At 41.8% G+C, this 8,027-nt stretch overlaps 1 pseudogene across 1 annotated transcript; it reads left to right on the plus strand.

The window, feature by feature from the left end:
- Positions 1 to 1,127: 1,127 nt before the first annotated feature.
- Positions 1,128 to 7,349, plus strand: LOC309598584 (pleckstrin homology domain-containing family G member 4B-like; annotated as a pseudogene). The gene is made up of 7 exons: positions 1,128 to 1,139; positions 3,056 to 3,142; positions 3,724 to 3,816; positions 4,364 to 4,507; positions 5,171 to 5,300; positions 5,677 to 5,799; positions 7,182 to 7,349. The product of its transcript is annotated as a pleckstrin homology domain-containing family G member 4B-like (transcript).
- The last annotated feature ends 678 nt before the right edge of the window (positions 7,350 to 8,027 follow it).

Raw genomic sequence — 8,027 nt, forward strand, 5'->3', positions numbered from 1 at the left:
GAGGAAGGGAGGGATGTTGGGAGTGATAGCGTTTGTCTTCCCAAGTAACTGTTATGCGTGATGGATCCCTGCTTTCCTGGAGATGGCTGAACACCTGCCTGCCGATGGGAAGTAGTGAATCAATTCCTTGCTTTGCTTTGCTTGCATGCGCGGCTTTTGCTTTCCCTATTAAACTGTCTTTACCTCAGCCCATGAGATTTCTCACTTTTACTCTTCAGATTCTCTCCTCCATCCCATCAGGGGGAAGTGAGCGAGCAGCTGTGTGGTGCTTAGTTGCCAGCTGGGGTTAAACCACAAAAGGGAGTTGCAGTTCTAGTGGATTCACATAAATGCCAGCCTGTTTCTTTTCTTTTCAAAGGTGAGTACTAGTTGGGAGACATGTGTCCAAGTGCAGAATGAAATGCTAGTATTTTTAAAACATGGTGTAACGCATATTGCAATTGTTTTGGGAATATGAATTTTCTTATAGTGATTGCTGTTCTAGAGAGTAAGGACTCACAAGGATGAGGTGAAAAAGTTGAAGCAGAAATAGTTTAAAAAATAAGATTAAAGAGAAAGTTACTTGAGAAAGGTTTAACTTTCTTCAGACAGAAATTAAGTGAAAGCTGAATCAATCTATTATGCTAAAGTCCAGTTTTCTCAAACATGACACAGAAATGAATCAGCTTACTGGGAAAATAGTTCTGGAGATTGACTTAGTTATATACAGCTGCCCATGCAAAGGGAGAGACGTGCATGCTTGTAACTTCCTGTTGTCAGCCCTATTGTGCTACAGCACTTCCCATGTGCAGATTATATAGAGTTTACATGGCAAGGTTTTGGTAGCAGGGGGGCTGCAGAGGTGGCCTTTGTGAGAAGAGACCAGGAGCTGTCCCCATGTCGGACAGAGCTAGTTCTGGCCAGCTCCAAGATGGACCTGCTGCTGGCCTTAGCTGAGCCCATCAACAACACTGGTGGCACCTCTGTGATAATGGATTTAAAAAAGGGTAAAAAACTGCTGCACAGCAGTGTGAGATAGAGAGAAGTGAAGGAAAAAAATGTTGAGAAACAATCCTGCAGACACCAGGTCAGTGATGAAGGAGGGGCAGGTGCCCAAGCAGAGATTCCCCTGCAGCCTGTGGAGGACCATGGTGAAGAAGGTATTTCTCTGCAGCCAGTGCAGAACCCCATGGTGGAGCAGGTGGATGTGCTCTAAAGAAAGCTGCAGCCCATGGAGAGCCCATGCTCCTGGAGCAGGTTCCTGGCAGGAGCTGTGGCCTGTGGAGAGGAGGCCACACAGGCACAGGTTTTCTGGCAGGAACTGAGGCCCATGGGGGTCCCACGCTGGAGCTGTCTATTCCTGAAGGACTGTACCCTATGGAGAGGACACATGCTGGAGCAGTTCTTGAAGAATTGCAGCCTGTGGAACTGTGGAAAGGCCCCACACTGGAGCAGGAGAAAAGTGTGAAGAGGAAGGAGTGGCAGAGATGAACTGTTATGGGCTGACTGCAAACCCCCATTCCCCATCCCCCTGTGCCACTGCTGGCGGGAAGGTAGAAGAGTTGTGGCTGGAAGAGTGAAGCTGAGCCTAAGATGGGGGGGTGGGAGAAAGTGTTTTTAGTTTTGTCTTTTTTTCTCACCATCCTACTCTATTTTTAATTGGCAATGAATTAAATTCATTTTCCCCAAGTCAAGTCTGTTTTGCCTGTCACAGTACTTGGTAAGCAATCTCCCTGCCTTTATGTTGAACCACAAGCTTTTCCATCTTATTTTCTCCCACTTGTCCTGTTGAGGAGAGGGAGTGGCAAGAGTGGCTGGGTGGGGGTCTGGCATCCAGCCAAGGTCAACCAACCACACATATTGAAATGGTTTTTTAGGTGGTCAGGTATGAAAATGGTAGTAATATGGAATATTAGATGAAGGCGACAGAATATCAAAGCAGACCAAACTGATGTTAAGAATGTTCTGTAATGCAGGAAGTATCTGAATGAAGAGGAAATTTTATTCATAAGACTCTGAAATTTCAGAGGTGTGATGGACTGGAAGTAAGCTTGTTCTGTTTGAGGATATGAGTGGGGCAATGTAATTTTACTGTTGTATAAAAACCATTGAGTTGTTTTCAGTTCACTGGAGAAAGCATATCCTCAAAAGACATTTTGAGAGTACAAAATAGGCAACATATGGAAACATATTAAAGCAAATTCACAAAACTGATCTTCAGGGTAGCTGAACCTGCACTTGGCTTCGTCACATCCTATTGAAGTCATGTACTCAGTAGCAGGTGGACTTATGCCATGTCCTCACCCAGGGCACAAGTCAGTCTCACATACACCTAGGAAGCACTCCATTGTATCCCGCAGAGTAGGTGTATCCATTTGCTATGGCAGGAACTGTTTCAATCCTTAAATATCAAACTGATAGATTTTTAAAAGTGCTCAAAATACCTTCTCTCTGCTATAATAGGAAACTGCTCAAGAAAAACTGGTAAAAATTAATGTATAGGTTCAACTTCAGGAAAACATAATTTCATCTATAGAACAGTCCAAGATTTTAGTATCTTTTAAATTTTTTTTTGTTTCATAAAAACGGGATCTCACAGAAATGACGACACAATTTGGTGCTATAGCAAGTCTTTTGGAATAAAATTCCATTCTAAAAACACTTAGCAGGAGTATAGCTCATGGGTCAGAATGTAATATAAATAAGCTTGCAAAACATTTGAAAAATTCAGCATTAGCATAGAAGATAAGTCATTCTACAGTACTTTGAACTAATAAATATTAATTTTGATTTAGAAGAAGCACATTTATTTACAAGTTAATTTAACTTTTATAAGCTAGCAATAATTTTAGTAGGAATTATTTTAGCATCATGGAATTTACCTGGCCGTTTAGTATGGGATGAGGTGGTGTACTGAAGAGACTAAGATGCTTCAGGTGAACCAAGTTGCCTTCTTGGTTGTATTCTGAGTAACAATTAGACAGGGAAACTTCTTTCCGTAGCACCTTAGAAAATGGAAGAGTGTAATATTCACAGTAATGAATTTACTCTAACTGCATTTTGTCATCCCTATCAGAATGCAACTCCTCATTCCATTCACAGTGTCCTAATATTGATTGATAAGGAGTGTGCTTTTAGACCTGACTGGGACACAGCAACTCAGGTAAGTAAAAACATTGCTCAGAGTTATCAAAACCTGTATGTAATCTCTGGCTATATTAAACCTTATCTGCTTCAGTGTGATGCAGTATTTTCAATCTTAAGAGATTTGGTGTAACTAGTGACTCCTAGTTTGGTCTAACCCAAATATGAGTATCCCACATTAGATTCTTAGTTGGCATGATTTATTCTAGCTTTGAGTCTGACCTTGAAGCTCTCCACAGGAGAGCAGTATTGTCTTCTTTTCTCCAGAGGTCAGTGGACCTGTCCTAATCTGTTACAAAAAATTCTGATTTCTAAAGCATGGAGTATAAGTGTAGTTGGTACCAAAATGAAAGTGCCTGAAGTTGAAATTGGTTTTATCCTCTTCTTGCCCAGACATGGGCTTTTTCGATGTAACACTAAAATTATCATACCAGTTTAATTATGCTGGTTTCAAACCATCAGAAGAACCGAAGCTCTACAGATGATTAGCACTTGCTATGAGTAACTCACAGAGAGTTCTGTGACTATTTGTTGTGCTTTTAAATTCAAGATACCAAAACACTCTGAAGTTCTACCTATTATCATGTTTTCTCAATGTAGAAACACTTCATTACAAACTGAAAAGAGGCCATTGTCTTTCTGCAAAACTCAGTCAGCTCACTAACAACCAACAGAACTCTCAATTCTGTGCAAGTAAGTTTTGATTGAAAGGATGGGTTCAAATTTCTCTGTTGTCAAATAAAGAAACTGGCTTTTGAATCAACTTTAGCCTAGCAGATTAAATGCCTTCTGATTGAACCTGTAGTGCACCAAACTGAATTTATAGCAGTAAGAGGAATTTTACAATTTTATCTTGGATAAGAAAATGTGATTGTACTTACCTAAATTCCAGTGCTAATGAAGTTTTATACCACAGTCACTAGACCAGAAGTAGCTCACTAATGCTATCTGTCATGTCAAACCACACCTCAAACATGGCTATTCCAGCTAAATATACAAGGGGTCAAGAGAATATTGACCAGAATTTTGTGTGTAAGTACAGCTCTCCCTGGATGAATATCTGGTTTAGATGCATTTGTCAAAAATTATAGCTAATGTCTAGTCAAAAATTGCAAGTGTGGAGTAGACACTAGCAAAGTCCTCATAATCTGGATTTATTTTTTAATACGTGTGAGCTACATGGCGTTCCCTCTCTGGGTTTTTCTGAACAAATGACACATAGTAATTTTCTTCTGCATAGGAAGTGCGTGATTTCATCACTAAACACAAGACAATGATCAAGCTTGTTTTGGAAGAGGCCTTGTTAATAACACTAAGGCTAGAAGGTGGAACAGTCCTTGCAAGACTTAGGAAAGAGTTCTGCCACACAGAACTTTAACTTTTGGTCAGCCCTGAATTGGTCAGGCAGCTGGACTAGATGATCGTTGTTGGTCCCTTCCAACTGAAGTAGTCTAGTCTATTCTATTCTAATAGAAGGAGAAGTGGAAATAGCCATTTACTTCATTTGTAAGTTGAGATTGTCTTTTGGTCAGTCCCTCTAATTCATGGCTGCTGCAGCTTTATTTTTAAAGAAGCTCTAGGGCTCTCCAAAATTCAGCTGTCACTCACCTTCCATAAAGACAAAGTAATAAAGTTCTGATTCAACAAATCCTGTTGCTTCTAACTGTGTAGATTTCGAGTTTCATTAGAGCACAGTTTGAGTGAATTGAGTTTTAGGCTGATGTTTCTCAAGTGGGGACAACTACATGTATACAGCCTTAAAAGGTCTTCTATGCCTTGCATTATTTTGCAGCTAGAATCAAATACACTTAATATTCTTGGACACTTTTTAAAAGTGCAACCACCATGTTAATGTGGTTCTGAGTAAGGTACATTTTCATTTGACAAGTTGAATAAACTAATATATTTTGTCGTTACTGGCTTGTTTGCAGTGACATTCTTCAACAAAATAGGGATTGATGCCTTCTGAAGGATACAGTTCACCTTCTGACAAAGTGCCTGTCAGAAAAATTCTGAAAAAAAATTGTTTCCTCCACACCTAACAGAGATGCCATGTAACCACATTGTATAATCAAGTAGATGAGGAAGTCCATAGACTGGTGCTGTTATCCAATAAATGCCTCCAGCAGCTGGGGAATCTTGGGGAAGCCATAAAATTTGAAGACGACTGTGACTAGGTCTGTATTACTTTGAGAATTGTGTTAAACAAGCTACAGTTTTAAGCTTCTTTTTCTCTGTTCAAATAGCTGAATTTATCTGATGTTATGTATATCACTGTTTACATATTAGTGCTGCTCAGACACAATGTGTGAGTAGTGCTATTAATATTAGCAGTTTATGAGTATGCAAAACGAATTATAGTCATCAGTTCAGTATCTCAGGCTAACCAAATTCAGCTGTAATATAAGGAGGCAGAATTTCTTAACAGAGATACATATGAAGTATATTAACTTATTTTAACAGACAGACTAATTTCTATGCACTATATTTATGGATAGTGTATGTTTCACTTACTGAGTGGGGAAACAAGTTTTGTTTGGTATTTTTATGCAGATAAAACTGTGGTTTGAAAACGAGCAAGAGAAATACCTTTGCTCTTTAGCTCAAGAGGGACTTTCATTGGAAAATGTGAGAAAGTTGCAAGAAGAGTTCCAGGTTTTGATTGACAAGGCAAAGGTAGGTAGCGTGCTAATAGGGAACATTCCTTTGCATTTTCACAGATATTGAAAAAAATCACTAAAATACCTGGATTTGCATAGAAGAAGGAAGTATATTGTGGAAAAACGTTCATTTTTGCTGGCAGCACAACCATGGTATGTCTGCACTGGGCAATGAAGATTCAGCCAGGTGCATCTATGAAATTTAGACAGCTAGTACAACCACATGGCTCAGATGCGGCAGCAAGAGCAGTATTTCCAGTGTATTAATGTAGTATGTAGCACACAAGAAGTTCTATAAGTACATAACTAGCAAAAGGAATACTAGGGAAAATGTGGGTCTGCCTACTGAATAGGCTAGGGGCCTTGATGACACAGGACATGGAAAAGGCTGAAGTACTGAATGCCTTCTTCGCCTCAGTCTTTACTAGCAAGACTGGCTTCAGGAGTCCCAGAGACCAGGCGGAAAGTCTGGAGCAAGGAAAATGTACCCTTGCTGGATGAGGATCAGGTTAGAGAATACTTAAGCAAACTGGACATACTTAAGTCCATAGGTCCTGATGGTTTGCACCCACAAGTGCTGTGGGAGCTGGCAGATGTCATTGCAAGGCTACTCTGGATAACATTTGCTCAATTGTGGTGGCTGGGAGAAGTGCCTTGTAGAGAACTGCTAGTGCAAAAAAATGAGATGTCTCAAACAGCCTTGGTGCTGAAACCACAATGCAGAGCAATGGTTGCTAGGACCCAGGACCAGACAGTACCTGGACTGAGGGTGAGAGGGGGAGTCCTGCAGCCTTGTCTCGGCCCCACCACTCACTGTCTATGAAGTGCCTTATCTCCCCCACAACCTACTGCCTGGGGGAGGGTCCTGGTATCACTTCTCTTGGTTTGACTGGTCACCCCTCTTAATTCGACTGGTATCTCTGCCACTCCTGGAACTGGGAAAAGAGAAGATTCCTGAATTCCAGGGACTGAAATCTATAAATAGGGACTCTTGCTTTCTCTTGCTCTCTTTTCCCCACCGAATATCCCTGTTGGCAGGTCCAACACTGGATCCAAGACTGATGATTCTCCTCTTCTTTCTCCTCTCCCTTTCTCTCTCTCTCCCCCCTCCTCCGGTTATTAAGTTGTTAAAGTTGTTAAATTGTAGTTAATTTACTACAGGTAAGCGTGGCCTACCTCGATTTTCCATAAAGCTGCATAGCTTAGCTGCATAGCTGGTGTAGATATAATCATGAGAGGGCTGGCGGGTATTGAATATTTGTACTCAGTATTTGTTTCTATAGAAGCTTTCTATTAAAGCTGGTGTTTGTGTATGGACCTTGAGTGTTGGCTCACCGTAATCCACACTGAGAGCATCTGCGAATCTTAGTCACTTTTTCCCCCTCGCGTTCTCCCAAGTGGGACATGACACGCCTGAAGACTGGAGGATGTCACTCCTATCTTCAAGACAGTCAAGAAGGAGGAGCCAGGGAAGTAAAGGCCAGTGAGTCTCACCTCTGGAGGCTGAAGGGTGGAGCAACTAATCTTGGAAACCATTTTCAAAAACATGGACATGGAGGTTATTGAAAGCAGTCAGCATGGCTTCACCAAGGGGAAGTCATGCTTGACCAACTTGATAACTTCTATGATGAAATGATGAGACTGGTAGATGAGGTGAGAGCAGTGGCTAGTGTCTACTGGGCCTTCAGTAAGGCCTTTGACACTGTCTCCCGTAAGAGCCTCATAGCCCCTCAAGCTGTTGCCATAGGGGCTGGATGAGCAGACAGTGAGATGGATTGAAAACTAGCTGAATGTCTGGGCCCTGAGGGTGGTGATCAGTGGCACAAAGTCTAGTTGGAGGCCAGTAAGGCACAGTGTACCCCAGGGGTCCATACTGGTTCCAGTCCTGTTTAACATCTTCATTAATGATCTGGATCATGGGGCAGAGTATAACCTCAGCTCATGATACAGAACTGGGAGGCATGGCGGATAGGCCAGAGGGTTGTACCCTGTTCAGAGGGACAGGATAGAGAATTGGGCTGACAGAAACCTCATGAAGTTTAACAAGGAGAAGTGTCAAGTCCTGCACCTGGGGAAGGGCAACCCCATGCACAAACATATGCTCGTGGCCACCAGTATATCGTGGGGACCACCCAACCAGAAAGCAGCTTGGCAGAAAAGGATCTAGGGGTTCTGGTGGACACCAAGTTGAACATGAGCCAGCAATGAGCCCTTGCAGCACAGAAGTCTGATGGTATCCTGGGC

Source organism: Platalea leucorodia, assembly GCF_965183815.1.
Source record: "Platalea leucorodia genome assembly, chromosome: 1".
In the NCBI taxonomy this organism is placed as follows: domain Eukaryota; kingdom Metazoa; phylum Chordata; class Aves; order Pelecaniformes; family Threskiornithidae; genus Platalea; species Platalea leucorodia.